Source organism: Cricetulus griseus, chromosome X, assembly GCF_003668045.3.
Source record: "Cricetulus griseus strain 17A/GY chromosome X, alternate assembly CriGri-PICRH-1.0, whole genome shotgun sequence".
Lineage (NCBI taxonomy): Eukaryota > Metazoa > Chordata > Mammalia > Rodentia > Cricetidae > Cricetulus > Cricetulus griseus.
Window position 1 is genome coordinate 55,834,097 of NC_048604.1, and position 17,718 is coordinate 55,851,814.

Consider the following 17,718-nt stretch of genomic DNA (forward strand, 5'->3'; position numbering starts at 1 on the left):
CGTTTCTGGCTTCCAGCTCGATAGAAGGAAGCGTTGATAGCAAAGACTTCCTCAAGCAGGCACAAATGTGTCTTTTCACAGGCTTGTGGCTCCTTGGCAGTGTGTGCAGCCTGAAGGAGGTGTGAGTCAGAGCATACCCAGACTTAAGGAACCAGCTGACAGCTTTCTATATGTGAGAGAAACTTCTTCAACATGTAGTCCCATGAATAAAATGTGATAGAAACTAATAGACCAAATACAATCCTCTAACCCTTGACTACATGATTGGGAGACTCAATAGCTTCAAAGGACCAGGCTTTTGAGTCACCTCACCTAATTGGTTAGGTCCATGTGGCTCAAAGTGAGCCTCTCATTCACATTGACTCAACTTACTCAGCATCCTTAGTAGCCTTCGAGCATTGAGCCTGAAACTGGTGGGTCAGTCTGCTGCCATGTTTCTTAGCAATTTTTTTTGGCACTGGATACCCTAACTTTATCTCGATTCCAATAGACAAGTACGTGGTGAACTGAAGGGGCAATGCTCTCTCTTCATATCTGATGAGGAGGCACAGCTTTCTTTACTGCTTCACAGCTCTTCAGGAAATCCTCCACTCACACAGGACAGCCAGTCAAAGATATCCAAGCCAGGTTTGAGATGAAACAACTGAAGAGAAAAGTCTGAAAGCTGGATGTGATGACACAGGCCTGTAATGCCACACTTGGGTGATGGAGACAGAAAGATCCAGAATCTGAGCTTCATGAATCCCTGTCTTAGAAGGAAAAAGAAAAATGGAATCCTGAGCTATTTACTATGCAGCACATTTTCCAAACAAATGAAAATTGAACATGAGCTTGATTTGTTCTAATACAAAGCCCCTCTAAGGCTGCTGACTCCAGGCTTGAGGACAAGTTTCATAGGCAGAAAGCCTTTGTCTGTAGCAAGGCTTTATTTTTTTTATAGGATCTATATCCCAGTAGTGTATTTCCATATTCATTGTCTCCAATGCTCCAGGAAGTTTTAAGATTTTTCTTCATTTATTAGCTGGTTTTCTATTTACTCTTTATCTCTTTTTTTATTTTTTATTTTAGAATCACTCTTATTTACTTATCAATCTCCCCTTTCCCTTTCCCTCCCATCCTCCCATGCTCCACCCAACCCCCCCAACACATCCCGCACCCACTCCCCAAGGATAGTGAGACCTTCCACACGGCACATCATTTGGGGGAGGGCCTAGGCCCTTCTCCATGTATCTAAGCTGCAATTGTATCCCTCCATAGGGAATGGGCTCACAAAGTCCAAAGTGCTCTAGGGATAAACATTGGTTCCACTGTTAGCGATCCCATAGACTACCCAGGCCTCCTAATTGGCACCCACATTCAGAGGGCTTGGTTCAATCCAATGCTGGTTACCCAGCTTTAAGACTATTGTCTCTGTGCTCTCTCTAGGTCAGGACAACTGGTTCAGCAAGTTTATTCAGCACAGTCTTGGCTCCTCTGCTTATCCATTCTCAACGCATGGTCCCCTGAAGAAGGTGAGGAGGACAAGAACCACTGATCAGATTGGGAGCATAGGGTGAGAGAGGAGGGAGGTATGAAAGGGAGGACGGAGAAGAGGAAGGTGGAAGAGAACAGGAGACAAAAGAGGATTGAGACAGGGGAGGAATAGAGGAGGGCAAGAAAGGAGATGCCTTTATAGAGGGAACCAGTATAGGTATGGAGAGAGGTCTGGCACAGGGGAAAAGTTAGGGGATCCACAGTAATGACCCCAACTAAGAATCTAGGCAGTGGTAGAGAGGCTGTCTTTGATGCCCTTTCCCTATAATAAGATTGATGACTACCTTGGTTGCCATTCTTAGAGCTTTCCACCAGTAACAGATCGAAGCAGAAACAGGCACCCACAGTTAAAAACTGAGACATACTCCTGGAATCCAGTTGCAGAGAAGGAATTTTAAAATTTCAATCTGTGGTGATGTAAGGAACTGTCTGTTCAGGACCAGTTTGCTTCTTGAAAATATAAGTGGATCAGAAATGGCACCTTTCACTGGACAGTTCACAGCTGTTAATTCTTCTTCAGGCAAAGGGGTGGAGATGTGATACAGCTGCTAATACATGTCAATGCCTTTGCAGATCCCAAAGCCCAAACAGTCACATATGGGGTTGTGGGCAAAAAGGATGGGACCCCAGGTGTGTGCGTTCCTATCATCAAGGATCTTGCAAAGTCCAACCTAGCTAGCATTCACAGCATACACTATGTAGTTAGGGGCAACATCAGTATGAATGTTCTGGAGAGCACCTGCACTGAAGTAGGCCTAGCCTCACAGCAAATGGTGGGTAGAGGTGGTAAAACCAGAGGTTCAAAGCAGCCTGGACTCAACAGTTCCCTCCTTCTTGTACTTCTATCCATATTATCTTCATTCCTCTCTCTTCTTAACTGATATGGTGTCAGGCTGTGCAAAGCACTAAGTGGCCCTGGCACAAGAGGCATCACATAGCTAAGGTAACCCAACACTGCAAGATCTCAAAAATTTTTGTTGTATTTGGTGTCAGTGACTGTCTGTAGTAGCCCCATGTTGCTGGGCCATATGTCTAGGCCCATATTGTCTTCTGGGCTACAATTGGAACCAGCTGAACAACCCCTGGCTGTTTCTGAGTCGAGGAATGTGGATGAAGGAAGGCTAGCTATCGATATTAAAGAAAAGATGGAGACATAAGATCATATTAGGAGGGCATTCTCAGTTAATACTGAAAGCCTCAGTTCATTGATGCATCATCTTAAGTAACCATCCAAAGGTGGGAGCTATGGCAGAAAACATCTATTATCATGTATGAAGGGCAAATAGCAATTACTTCCCTTAATCCTAAAGATACTCCTTAGCTGCATGTACTAGGCCCTCAGATGCTCACATATCACCTAGTCTTGGCATAGGACTTTTCTTATTTAGACAGGAGCTATTCTCCACCGAGGCCAGGACATCCTACAGCCATTAGCTGGAATCTTAAAGACAATAGGAGTGATCCAAGCTTTCTGAACTCATGACAGGATAGAATAGATATCCAATATACAGACCTTACAATTTGGTCCTATTTTTTTTTCGTTTTTATCTCATAAAAATTCTGAGTAAACAGATATCAGCTTATGTCTGGAGAAGACCGAACCTGGACTAGAGTCTTTCTCTTCATCAGTAAATTCCAAACTGTCTCCAAATTCTTTAATTTTAAACCCTAAATGTCTCCTTTTTTGATTTTTGTTCTTTTTTTCCTTTTTGGTTTTTCAAGACAGGGTTTCTCTGTGGGTTTTGGAGCCTGTCCTGGAACTAGCTGTTGTAGACCAGGCTGGACTTGAACTCACAGAGACCTGCCTGCTTCTTCTTCCCCAGCGATGAGATTAAAAGCATGCACCACCACCGCCCAGCTAGAAGTCTCCTTTTGATCTTGCTTTTTGTATATAGTTCATCTGTGAACTCTGCCTAGTCTGACATCAGAGACAGAATTATTTTACCATGACCAGACAACTGAATGACACAGTTAGTAGACAACAATTTGATCAGGTAAACAAGTAGCAACATTCCATATCTTTCACCCAGCCCATGATGATAAGTGGGGAATCTCTCTTATAATCTCTGAATATGTATTTTTTATCACAATGTAATTCTCACAGTCATTGTGACAACACTTCTTCCTATGATACGCCAACCACTGTGACTTTCTCTGGTTAATGTGAGGTGGTCCTAGAAGAGGGTCTGTGATGTTAAGTAAAGCAATGAAGCAAGGAGGAGTAAACTCCATCTGCTCCAGATCACATTGCAGATAGTCAACCCTGGGAAGGGTATAATAACTGGTTTATTTGGTAGTCTATTGAACAAGTACCACACAATGTGATGACAAGGCAGCTATGACAGGACAAGCTGACTAGCTCTTCCAGTGTGCTAAGGCCACTCTCACTCAAGCAGATGCCTCTCTTCTTCCTCTATGTTCTGATGTCAATCGTCTTCAAAGTTACATACTCAGAATTAATCCAGACAGAAGTATTTTGTAACTCTAGCTATAGGAAATTTGATGCCATCTTCTGGCCACTTCCTGCAGGAAGACATAAGATGCACACTTATAGGAGCTCATGAAGTTGACAGCAGGGATCCTCAGCTGCTCCAGCAGCACAATGGATCCCAGTGGATAGAAATCCTGTATTGCCCATTTTCTGTCATCCAGTTTCATGAGAGGTTTGAACAGAGCCCGTTATTTCTCTTCTGATCTCCTTTTCCCTTTTCTCATGATCTGAGTACTGAACCCCATTGATGGTCAGGTAAGAATGGGTGTAGGCAGGAAAAAACATCTTGGGCAGGCTGTCGTTGTTTGATGATATGGCCGTATATTTCCACATGGCTATAAATGCAAGTCACACTGCATATCCCACTAAAGTAAAACCCTCCCCGCTAACAGCACAGGGCTGTAGCCTAAGTTCCACGAGGTTTCAGTGACTTGGACCTGGCTTGCAGGCTGGGGGAAGGACATGGACTAGTTGCAGGATGCGGGCTGGCTGAAGGTCTGCACCTTGTACTTTACTGCCACAAACGCATCTGTGATGACACCCAGCTTTCAGCTGCTGCCCAACATGTAGGCTCGCAGCAACTGCTATAGCAGGCACTGCAGCTCGCCCTGGGTCAGAATCCCAAACTAGCCTCAGGCCCTACAGATGAGGAGGAGATGGGGCTGAGCATTGCAAGTCCACTGCCCTTATCTGTGGTTCCATTGGCAGGGAAAAGATATAATTGATTGAGAATTATCCTGGAATTATTCTCAGTTATCACTTAGCATGAGTTTAGGGGTGGATAAAATTTTAGAGTTCACAATCTGGTATTCACTGTCACAGAGCTTGAAAATGCAGAAATTGCAGAACTATACATGATATATCCAGCAGTGCTTAAACAGATAAATAGCAATCAACAGTATTGTTGCAATAGTAAAAATCTTCCAAGGAAGCGCAGCCCATAACTAGATAGATTCACTGCCATATATTTCCAAGTCATTAAAAACAATACAAATGTGACTCAATCTATTCCCTAAAATTTATAGTGAGGAAGATATCCAATCTTGATCTGTAAAGACAGCATCACTCTGCTGCCAAACGTAGATAAGGAGACAGTAAAGAAACAAAAATGAGACAAGATTTCCTGATGAACAGGGATGCAAATTTCCCCATTATTATTACAAATTAATAAACATAGGACAAGATTTCCTGATGAAAAGAGATGCACAAATTGTCCAGGATTATTACAAATTTATCTGATACCTCATTATGCTCCCTTCTCTTTCCCTCCCCTGTACTCTACCCTTACCCTCTACTTGACTTCCTCACCATCCTGTCATTCTCCCAGACCTCAAACCTCTTTTTTCTTAGTTAAAATATAATCATATAATTTTCCTCTATTTGTTTTCCTTCCACCAACTTCTCCAATACCCTCCTCTCTCCCTCTCATACTCTTGGAGTGCATTAATTGCTATTGTTACATACATGTATATAAGCTACTTTCAGTGTATATTCAGTATTGCTTGAGTATGCATGATTTCAAATGGCCTGTTTGGCTCCTCACTGTGAGAAGAATAATTTTCCTGTTCTCAGAATTCCTTAATTTCCCACATCTCTTTGGTTTAGTGGTGTGAATCTGAAATTTCTTCCTTGCACTTAAACAGTTACACCTTCAATGCTTTACAACAATTAGATGTAATGATTCTGCCAAATCATGGGCATATGCCTTTCCGTTTCAGAATCTTGTAAAGCAACAAGATGAGTGAAACAGCAAACAGAAGCCAATGAAAGGCAAAGAAAGTTTCGACCCAGTCTCAAACCTCTCACAGCTAATAATTCTTTAGTACCTTCTTCCAAGTTTGAACCCCCCAAAATGCATTCATTGGACCAGAAAATCTGCTCTCGTTTCACCAAATTTTCTTCAACTCTGGATTTGTCCCAGCATTAAAAACCAGAGGAAAATTTCAAACTTGGGTAGGACATCTCACAAAGAAGCAGCAAAGATCCAGGCATAATTTGAATGACTGAACAGAGTCATAAATATTCACATATGGAGGTTCAAAGGAAGAAACAATGAAAATAATTCACAGAAGAAAGATTATCCAGTGATAAATGAATGATACTCTGCTTTGCAGAGGTAGCTTTAGTGAAGTGTGTAGGAAACTTCTGACATATATAAGTAAAACTATGCTTCCCTAAAGATCCAACAGCTTAATAAAAGCTGGAGAGATGAGGAAACAGTAAACTACTACTCACCTGCCACAGATTATATACAATAAAGAAAAGAATGATGAATGAATAAATTCTACAGGTATTTTTTATGAATACAGACATATTTTATACAATATTAGAATACTGTGATGTAAAACATTTGGATTTCTACCTGAAAAAAAACACAAATTAGTGTCAGACAATGAAATTGAATCTATAGTGATGCAGATGGTAAATAACCAAAGATAGTTCAATGAGATCAAGATCTTTATGAACGATTAGATCTTAAACTAGGAAATATCTTTTTGTTTGGTAGAACAGCATTTGCAGAAATCAAAATCATTGATTGTTTTATATGTACAAAATTATGAATGATGACAACTATTGTATAAAAAAATGGATTTAATTCCCCAAGACATGGGTAGGGAGGGTCTGGTTCCTCCTAGGCATTTTGTAATTGTAAATAAAACACCAGTAATTTCCAACAAGGTTGAAGTATGATCTGTTGGAAATATCTTTTAATGTCTCTGTGGTAGAAAAGTGTTTGGACATAGTCAAAGTCAGAAACACATTTCTTTTCCTTTGTTAATTTAAATTATAAACCAGCTTCTTTTACATGTCAATCCCAGTTCTCTCTCCCTTCCCTTCTCCCCTGCCCCTCACTGGCCCCCTTTCCCATGCCCTTACTGCTCCCCAGGGAGGGTGAGGCCTTCCACAGTGGATCTTCAAAGTCTGTCATATCATTTGGAGCGGGGCTTAGACCTTCCCCGTGTGTCTAGGCTGAGACAGTATTCCTCTATATGGACTGGGCTCCCAAAGTCCATTCCTGTACTAGAGATAAATACTGATCCACTACTGGAGACCCCATAGTTTCACCCTCCATTTTTTTTGCAAATTCTTTTTTAAGCAATGAATCCAAAACCTTTATAAAAATATGGTATGGAATGCCAAAAAGATCAATTTTATGTATACCAATTAATTCTCTCATACTTGATAAGATCTGGAGTTTGAAAGAAAAATCATGGGGTAATGCATTCCAAGTTCTAAAATACTATGACAGGTCATCTGGAATAAAGTACCCACCAAAACAATCCTGAAGGAGAAAGAAAAATTTTCCATTAAATATCAGTGGCCTCAATTCTCTGTTCTCCAATTAAAAGACACAGATTGACTGGATAGATCAAGAAACAAAATCCTTCTATGATTTGTCTAAAACAAATACATTTTCACATTTACTTATTTTGTTGTTGTTGTTGTTGGCTTTTGGAGTCAGGTTTCTCTGTTGTAGCTTTGGAGGCTGTCCTGGAACTCACTCAGTAGACTAGAACCTTTTCAGTTTTTAGATAGTCACTGTCCTCTAGTGGAGAAAATTTGTCCTGGTTATTATTAATTGTTTTGCCCTATCATCTGGACTTGGGATGATTATAATTCTAGGGTTGATATCTGGCCTTGTCATTGTTTTGTTCCTTGGTTTCTGTTTTATTCTCTGTTGTAAGGAGAGTACAATGGCTGTGTGTTGCCAGGTAAGGAATGTTTCTGAGATCCTGCTAGATGTGGCCACTGAGATTCTGTGTACAGTTTGTTTTAAGATATTAGGAGCTATTATTTAAGGGATAAGTTAAAAGGGAGGAGTAGATGAGGGGGAACACAGGAGGTAGGAATGCAAAGTATTCTGCCAAGATCTCCTTAGTCCCCTGAGAATGATGGTAGGGAGAGAGATGAGGTTACAGCTTGTGGTTTGCTACAGAGCTTGAGGTGAAAATGAGACTTAGATTTGGAGGCTAGGAGGGAGAGTGAAGGTCTGAAACTTGCTTGCCTGCTTTACTGGCCTATTTGCTTTTATAGCAGGCTTTGCTGGTGGGTTCCTGGGAAATATCTGATGGAGTTCTGGGCCCTGAGAAATGCACCACAGCTGAAACAAGTCAAACAGGTATTAACATAGTCTTTCTAAATATAATAGTGATCTTTTAAAAGGAAATTAGTAAATACATTAAAGAAATCTGTTAATAAACAAAAAAGCAGTGGAATGAAATAAAACTATTCAGGAAATCAAAGTAGAAATACAATCAATAATGAAAACCCAAACTGAGGGAAAGTAAAGGGATGAACAAAAACACTCAAATCAAAGGGTACCTGGAACCAAGATTTTTGACAAAATTGATTCCAAACTGAAACTCATCAGACAGGGACATTTCTTTTTAATTAAGGAAACAGCTAAACAAAATGATATGAATATCTTAAACAAATATGCACCAATGTCTTGGACACACAATTTAATAATAATCATAGTAATAAAGTACTACTAGGGTTAAGGACACACAATAACAGTAATCCCTTATTAGTGGATGATTTCAGTATGCCATTTTCTCTGGTAGTCTGTTCATCTGAACAAAAAAACAAACAGAAATATCAGAGTTATTTGACGACATACATCTAATGGACTTAACATTTCTATGTAGAGAACAGTCTGACCAAACACCAAAAAGTACATTTTACTCAGGAGCACATGGCTGATTTTATAAAATAGAACACGCCCAGGAAACAACATAGAACATTACAAATTTGGAATGATTATAATAACTCCTTGTATCCTATCTGAATACAGAACAATAAAATTTAAAATTAATATCATACATACATCTTATAACATCATAAAACAAAGAAGATGGAATAACCTATTACTGAATGGTGAAATGGGACAAAGAAGAAATCAAGATAGAAATAAAAATTTTGGCTGGGCAGTGGAGGCACACTGTGAGTTCAAGGCCAGTCTGGTTTAGAGAGCAAGTTCCAGGAAAGGTTCCAAAAACTACAGAGGAGCCCTGTCTCAAAAAAAAAGAAAGAAAGAGAAAAAAAAGAAATAAAAAGTTTCCTTAGCTGGATTTCTTTCTTCTCCATAAAAGACAAAACAAAAGCCTTCATCAACCCTAATTTTGAGGAGGTTCTCTTTGGTCAACATAAATCTGATCAAATGAAAAGCATTCTTTAATTTTATGGGTTAGCTTAAATTAAACATCCATGCTGTTTGATGAACTACAATGTCTTCTAATTAAGAGGTCTCTTTTGTTCAAATCAAATCTTTAGCAATATTGATGATATCCATAGCAAATGGAAAAAAATCAATTTTCCAACATTACACCTATCCTGGTTTTCATTCTGAGGTCCACACATACTTAATGTATCCTGGCTGATATATTTCCATAGTTTTTCCTATTAGCCAATGATTCTTTGCAGCTGTCACTCCTTCCTCATCAGCATTTAGAAAAATCAAAGTAATACAACATTAAGCAATCTATTTCTGAGAGTCTTTACTACCCCTTTCTGTTTATTTAGCATATATTTTAAAGTTCAATTTGATATTTATATTACTGCCTGATTTGTGGTATACCTGTAATATGCTTTATATTATAACAAGCAAAAACTATTTCATTTTCTTAGAGATATATGCCAGAATATTTTCTGACTTTATTCATACAGGTATATCCATGATGGCCATCACTTCTAGCAACTGTGTGATTACTGAATAATCCTTTTCTGAAGTCAAAGCTGTTGCCCTTTGAAACAATGAATAGGTCAATGGTGTGGTATACATATTTTAATTTTCCAAATTCTAAAAAATGGAATGCATCAATCCGCCAGATTTCATTGCTTCAAGCACTTTTTGAGGTTACTATCTGAAGGTAGATGAATTTGGGTGTATAAATGATAAGTAGGACATTTTCTTGGAATGTTGCCATGTGATGGAAAAGTCTTTTTTTTAAACCTTTGTTATTATGAAATTCTATGGTGTCCATCACATTTCCAATCATTAGTTGATCAATTTGTGTTAGAGGGCATGGCAGATCAGTATGGGATCTGATGTGTATCATATATATGGGATGAATTCCTATTACTGATTATTTCTTGTAACTGAATAAATAATAAATTCAGTTCTGTATTGTCTGGTATAAATTTGGTAGTTTCAATATATGAAACAACTCTACCTATTGCAAATCAGTAACTATATATGAGAGGTTCCATTAAATCCATTAATACCATGAGGATAGCATATAATCCTGACTTTGGGCTAGAATTATAAGAACTTAGATCCACTTTACTTACATTTTCTGATTTATAGACTTCCTTTTCTTATATACATGCATCAGTATAGAGTGCTGGGCACCAGATATTGGTGATTACAGTACAATGTGAAGAAGAATACAGTTAGTTCTTATTATAAGTTGAATTCTGCTTTTGGAATGTTACTTGTTAATCTCTTCCCCCCAAATTACTGAAAGCTCTTTGCTAGTGTTCACTTTCAAACCATACTCTGTCATCAGTTTTATTGTCATGAATACATACTGTAATTTCTGCTGGGTCTATTCCTGCTAATTGATGAAGTCTCAATTTTCATTATAATTAGAATTAACTCAAAGATATTATCCCTGTAACTTTTTAATTTTTTACTCTGTTTATGTGGCCTGCAGATCCATTTTAAGTTAACATCTTCACTTTCCATTAAAAATCCTATAGGTAAATACTTGCAAAGTAACATGACCAGAATGCAGTTTAACATCAGATTCACATGATCCACATGCGCATTCTGTAATTTCTCTTCCATCAAAGCCACTTCTTTCTCAATTTCAGTTGATAGTTTCTGTGACTATTTAAGTAGTTGTCATTCTCCAAGTTTTAAACAAATTACTCAGTTCATCAGGACTTATGCTGATAATGGGCTGTAGATAGGAAATGTCTCCTAGCAATCTTTGAATGACGTTAAGAGTCTGTACATGGCCTCTCTTAATTTGCACCTTTTGGGGTCTAAATTTTTGTAAACAAAATTCGAGTGTGATTCTGATAGGTCTGCCTTTATATATTACTTGGCCTTTTTCCTTTGAAGCTCTTTGTATTTTTTCTTTATTCTGAAGGTTTCGTGTTTTGATTATTATGTGTTGAGGTGACTTCTTTTTATGGTCCAGTCTGGTGTTCTGTAAGCTTCTTGTACTTTCATAGGCATATCTTTCTGTAGGTTGGGTAAGTTTTCTTCTATGATTTTATTGAATATGTTTTCTGTACCTTTGAGCTGTATTTCTTCACCTTCGTCTATACCTATTATTCTTAGGTTCGGCCTTTTCATGGTATACCATATTCCTGGATATTTTGTGTCAAGGATTTGTTAGACTTGAGATTTTCTTTGGCTGATAATTGTATATCCTCTAGCAAGTCTTCAACAACTGAGATCCTCTCTTCCATCTCTTGTATTCTATTGGTTATACTAACATCTTTAGTCCCTGATTTTTTATCCAGCCTTTCTATTTCCAGTATCGCCTCATTTTGTGTTTTCTTTATTGTTTCTATTTCAGCTTCTATGCCTTGAAGTGTTTCAAGAGCTTCCTTCATTTGTTTGTTTGTTTGTTTTCTCTTGGCTTTCTTTATATTCTTTGAGAGATTTGTTTACTTCTTGAATTCTTTGGTTTGTCTTTTCCTCCATCTCATGTAATATTTTGCTTGTTTTTTCTTCTATTTCTTAAAGGGATTTTCTTTTTTCCTCATTCAAGGACTCTATCATCTTCCTAAGATAGTTTTTGATGTCCATCTCTTCTTCATGTTCTCTGTTGGGCTTTTCAGATCTTGCTGGTGTGGAATCCCTAGATTCTGGTGGTGTCATATTGGTTTTTCTGTTGTTGAGTGTGTTCTTACTGTGTCTTCTTCCCTTCCCTTCCAGTGAGTGCAGGTGGCTCAGCTTCTGAGGCTATGGCACACACTGGAGGACAGATGGTAGGGTGTAGACAGGGGTGGGGTGTGTCCGTACTCAGGGTGGACCTTCCGGTCTCGGCTGGTCCACTCCTGTCCTTGGGGGGTGTTTCAGACAGAAGTGAGCAGGTGTTGATGGAGGATGTTGGGGATTGGGCAGAGCAGTGCCCAGACTCACCTGAGACTAGGGCATGGGCTACAGGACAGAGGGCAGGGTGTAGAGAGGGGTGAGGTATGTCCGGACTCAGGGTGGGCCTTCCGGTCTGGGTTGTTCCACTCTTGTCCAGGGCGTGGGGTGTTTCAGGCAGAAAGGAGCGGGTTTTGATGGAGGAGGTTGGGGGGTGGGTAGAGCAGCGCCCAGACTCACCTGAGGCTTGGGCACCCGCTGAGGCTTGGGTACCCAATGAGGCTATAGCACTGCTGCAGGACAGAGGGCAGGGTGTAGACAGGGTTGAGGTGTGTTCGGACTCAGGGTGGACATTCCTCGACTGGGGAGGTCCACTCTTTTCTGGGTGGGGTCAGGCAGAAGCAGGTGTTGATGGAGGAAGTTGGGGGGAAGGCAGAGCAGCGCCCAGGCTCACCTGAGGCTAGGACACCCACCACTGGACTGAGAGTATGGATTCTATATGCTATGTTGTTGCCTTTAAATTGTTTGATTGCTGAAGAGGGAGCAACAACTGCTAACAGACATTTGATTATCAATGCTGCTAAACTAATTCAACTTATATATTTTAAAAATGCTTTGATTTCTAAACTTAAATATGAGGACAGGATACTTGGGGAAAATATTTTGCTTGTGTTTCTACAGAAAATGGGAAGCTATTAATTCCTTCCAGACTAGTATGGTCTGATCAAGCAAGACCCCCCTGAAGCAATGACACAACTGATCCAACATCTAAAACAACTGAGAGGATGCAGCCTTGCAGAATGCAAAAACAAGGACTTGGACAGGTTTCTGTGTTTTATCATGATCCCCATGGTATGTACATTGCCCCCAACCAGCTGGAAGAAGTTTGGAATTAAAGATGCCCCAATTCCTAAATATTGTTTATAAATGTTTGTTTTCATTTAAATGTGGTTGGTTATGAATGGTAATGTTCACAGACAATCACCTTTTAAAAGAAAAAATGGGAATAGGATATACAAATGAATACTTTATGTTGATATGATATGCATTTTCACTTATTGATACAACTTTAAGGTCAATTTTGTGACATGTAAATTTATCCTCTTATTTGGCATTGTGTTTATATATATCTTTAAGATGTAATGCATAATTAAGCACAGACTTATATAGTCAGGTATAATAGTCAAAAATTACAGTTAGGTTAGTTAGGTTTTCTAGATATACAGAGAAGTATTTGAGATGGATAGATATTTTTCAAACCTTTCAAAGACCTGCAGAAATATGGCATTTAAATGGTTAAGGGTTTTTCATGACAGTGAGACACAACTGCTCCTGGCACACCAATTATGTTAGAAAGGAGGAGGGGCATTGAAGAAACTCAATATGGAGTTTTTCTTCAACATGGCAAGATCAGCCATTTGGGCAAGAAACTGCTCTTTCCTGGACTGTTTGGTAACCTGGACATGCAGGACCCACAAGAAAGGGAGTGCTGATCTTGCAACACAAGACAGTCCTGAAGGGTTCCTACTTCATGGGGAAGTCTGCCAGACACAATGTGGCTTATAGGTTGAAGATGGATGCCCCAATGTTACAGAGGGACTTTGGGTTGGGTGACTGTCCAGGTAGTGAGATGTGTCTGTCAGATCTAGAGTATATATATTATCCTTCTCTAGTCTTTGATGGAGTTGAAGACAGTTATGGTTATTGTTTTTTAAAACCTTTCTTTTTATTTAGACAGAAAAGAGGAGATGATGGGGGAGGTCCTTCTGTGTATGTGTTTGTCTTATTGATTGATGAATAAAGTCCTGTTGGCCAATAGGGGATCAAGTTAGGTGGGAATAGGAGTTGAGGAGGATTCTAAGAAATGTAGTGAAGAGAAGTCTTATGATCCAGGCAGGTAATGACATTGCAAGCAGACTCACAATATTAACAGGGACAAGCATGAAATCTCTCTCTTCCTCCTCCTCTCTGCTCTGTGGAGCTGCCATGTGATCCCGGAAAGAGGACGCATTCTGCCAGCATCCTCGATAAGATAAGTCTTTGTAAAATATATAGATTAAGAAATACTAGTCATTGGCCAGCAGTATTTTAATTTATATAAGACTCTGTGTGTTATTTCGAATGCCTATGTAGTGGCAGGGCTCGGGCAGCTTGGTGGAAAGCCTTATTCTTACACATTCTTGTAGATCTCTGGACATTTCCCTAATGACAGATTTCTCTTTAAACTTATAATATTCTCCCTCCATTAAACTCGAGGTAAGAATACAGGAGAGCAAGAAAAGAGAAACTAGAACAGGAAAATCCCAAACTTGCTCATTGGCCTGGGGAAAAAAAGAAAAGAAAACCTAGCCAGCTGAACAAGGAGCCTGGTGGGAGCCCTGCATGAAGCTTCAGCCTGTCCTGGTGGCTGCTATTCCACAGGCAAGTGGTTTGTGTGTGTGTGTGTGTGTGTGTGTGTGTGTGTGTGTGTGTGTGTGAGTGAGTGTGTGAATTCATATCCCAAAAGTTTGGTGTCAGATGTTGCATGAATAATGAAAACCAAGAAAAAGATATTGGGGTTAAAGTTGAATATCAGATAAGCAAAGCAGCAAGCCACTAGCTAGCTCTTACCTCTATCTCAGACTAAAGGGTGATCTTGTCTTCAGAGTACAACTGCAGATTGCACTACTCTCCACTAAACCTCAGACTCCATGAGTTCCTTTCTCCACCTGCCTTATATTCCTATCTCCACCCAGCCATATTACTCCTTTGTCCACCTCCCTAATGGTAGTATAAAAGGGGTATGATCCCAAGTGAGGAGATCAAAGCTCTATTTCTCATTTTAGACTGATCCATTCCCATGTAGCATAGGGTGGCCTTTAACTTCCAGAGATCCATCTGCCTATATCTCATAAATCCTGGGATTAAAGACGTTCCACAACTACCTGGCATTCATGGCTAACTAGTGTGGCTGCTGGGATTAAAGGTGTGTGCCTCCACTGCCTAGTCTCTATGTCAGATCTTCAGGCAAGTTTTATTAGATCATAAACAAAATACCACCACAAATAACTTCTATACCTTTGATCATATAATTAAGGAAATGTGTAGTTTTCCCTCATCGTCAAGAAAATTACTCATTTCCACATCCCGGGAGCATCACAGAAATCCAAAATACAACTACTGTGCCTAATGCTCAGGGAACAATTCAGAATGAATTTAAGAGAAAGAAGATTAGGGAGTTTCCCTCAAGATTATGTATCCTACAAAAACTACAATCATAAAGTCTCATCAAGATGACTGCCTCAACATGAACTGAGAAGTATACTACTTGACATGCCAAAGTGTACAGGAGAAACCCTATGAGGCCTTAATCTTGAAAAAAGTAACTACAGGGAACTAAAAAGATCAAAATCTTGAAGAAACCATTTTCATTATCCTCTTTTTGCCACGGGGCTGCTAGCTGACATACACTGTTCAAAATGCAGGTAGCCTTACTAACTCAAAGGTATGGCTGTGTCTGCTTCTATTTTCTATCTCCCTCCTTTAGGTAGTGGCTATGATTTATAAGTTGCCTGTCTTATTGTTTATCTATCAAGCATTAAGAAAATTGTCTTCAAGTCTTCTTTTTAAAAAGAAATTTAATGAATTTTAAAAAGTTACCTTTCAAATTATTTTATTAATAACACTAAGAAGACCAAAAGAAGAATGCCTAATTTTCATGATAAAAACATGATTACTATAAACACAGACTTTCTAACATGTTATATCAAAAGCTACTTTTGTGATTTTCACAGTGAAATTGGATTCATTAGGAATCAGTTGATATAAGACAGGCAATAATATTTTGTAATAATAAAAGTTGGAAAGATGGCTATGCAATGAAGTTGGATATGAATTTATTTTCGTATAGGAAGCTATTTAGTTCCCAGGACCCACATTAAAGCTCACAAACATTTGAAACTCCAGTTCTCGAGGATTTGCCATTTTTCACTGGCCTCCACAGATATAAGGCACTCATGGGGTGCTCATACATACACAGTTAAAACATCTATACTCATAAATTTCAATAAATATATATTTAAAATTTTTAATACCCGGGGCTGACATATGTCTTAGTGGATAAGGGCACTCACTAAAATGTCACTAGGACAAAAGTTGCAAAAAAAGCTTGGAGTCTTGGTTGCAGTTGCTTACTGCCTTTTAATGTAGCCAAGGAAATGAGAGCATCAGATTCAGGGAGGAACTCTGCCTCAGAGGAACAGGCAGAGAGTAATAGATGACACCAAAATCTAAGAGAATGACAAAGCTATCTATTTGGGTTCTGTGCCTATGCAAAAATGCAAAACCCTGCATACACATATGATTGCATACTCACAGACACAAAAGCACAAGAATATACTTAAATACATAAAATATTTAAAAACTGTCATGATGTATGCATATATATGATCCAAAGCACACCCACTTGGAACCATGATGCACGTTATAAAGTGAGATGCATCTCTGGGTTGAAAGGAAGCTAACAAATTTGAGAAAATATCATTTAACTTTGTACCTGAGAAAGGCATAGCAATAGCAATCTACTACCGATGAGGTCCATGGTCACCCAGAGCCTATAGCAAGAGATGAAACTATGTCGTACTGACATAAAGCTAGTATGAAATAAAAGTTTCTCCAATTGGTTCTTTAAACATTTGGGTCTATTTACATCTTTGTTTCCCTGTGTCTTTCCACCAGAAGTCATGAAGACCCCTCACCCTTTGTATATTATTGGTTATATAAAATATTTGTTTGACTTACAATTTTCTAGAGCTGAGATCCTCAAATTTCTAATTCTGTGATGCTTTAATAAAGTTCTTCATGCTGTGGTGACAACCAACCATAAAATTATTCCTTTGTTACTTAATAAGTTAATTTTTTCCACTTTTATGAGTCATAATATTAATACATGATGTGCAGGACATCTGATATGCAATACCCAAGGAGTCATGACCCACCTTTTGAGAACCACTGGACTATAGGAACAGAAACTATAGGATGAATATATATATATATATATATATATATATTTTTGAGACAGGGTTTCTCTGTGTAGCTTTGGAGCCTATCCTGGCACTTGCTCTGGAGACCAGGCTGGCCTTGAACTCACAGAGATCTGCCTGCCTCTGCCTCCCAAGTGCTGGGATTAAAGTCGTGTGCCACCAACACCCGGCCACCTTAATTTATAAAAAAATGTCATAAAATGCTGGTTCTGATATCAGCAAGGAACCATCAATAGCCAACATATGGTAAATAACTCAGCAGCAAAGGAAAGGCCCTGCAAACAAACAACAAGAAATCTTCGTTCGGCTATACTGTTTTTAAAATGGACTGCTCGCATAGGTTCTGCTTTCAATTCACCTGGGTCATTTCGCATCAAATAAAAACACTAGATCAGTTTTTCTGGTGAGGCTCCCTACTCAGGTGATTCTAATTTGTAGAAATTGAAATTAACATCCAGTCATAATAGTTTTCAAAATCAACAAGAGTAAAACCAAAGATCATGTCTGTGATCTTCTCTTCTATTGGAAACCTTATAGTATCACTATAATATTACATAACCTTAACTAAATCAATTTATCAAGACAGACATTTTGTGAACTGCCTCAGATAACAATGACTTATT

At 38.9% G+C, this 17,718-nt stretch overlaps 1 pseudogene; it reads right to left on the reverse strand.

Moving 5' to 3' along the window:
* Window positions 1-1,935: 1,935 nt before the first annotated feature.
* Window positions 1,936-17,462, reverse strand: LOC100772676 (annotated as a pseudogene).
* Window positions 17,463-17,718: the final 256 nt, after the last annotated feature.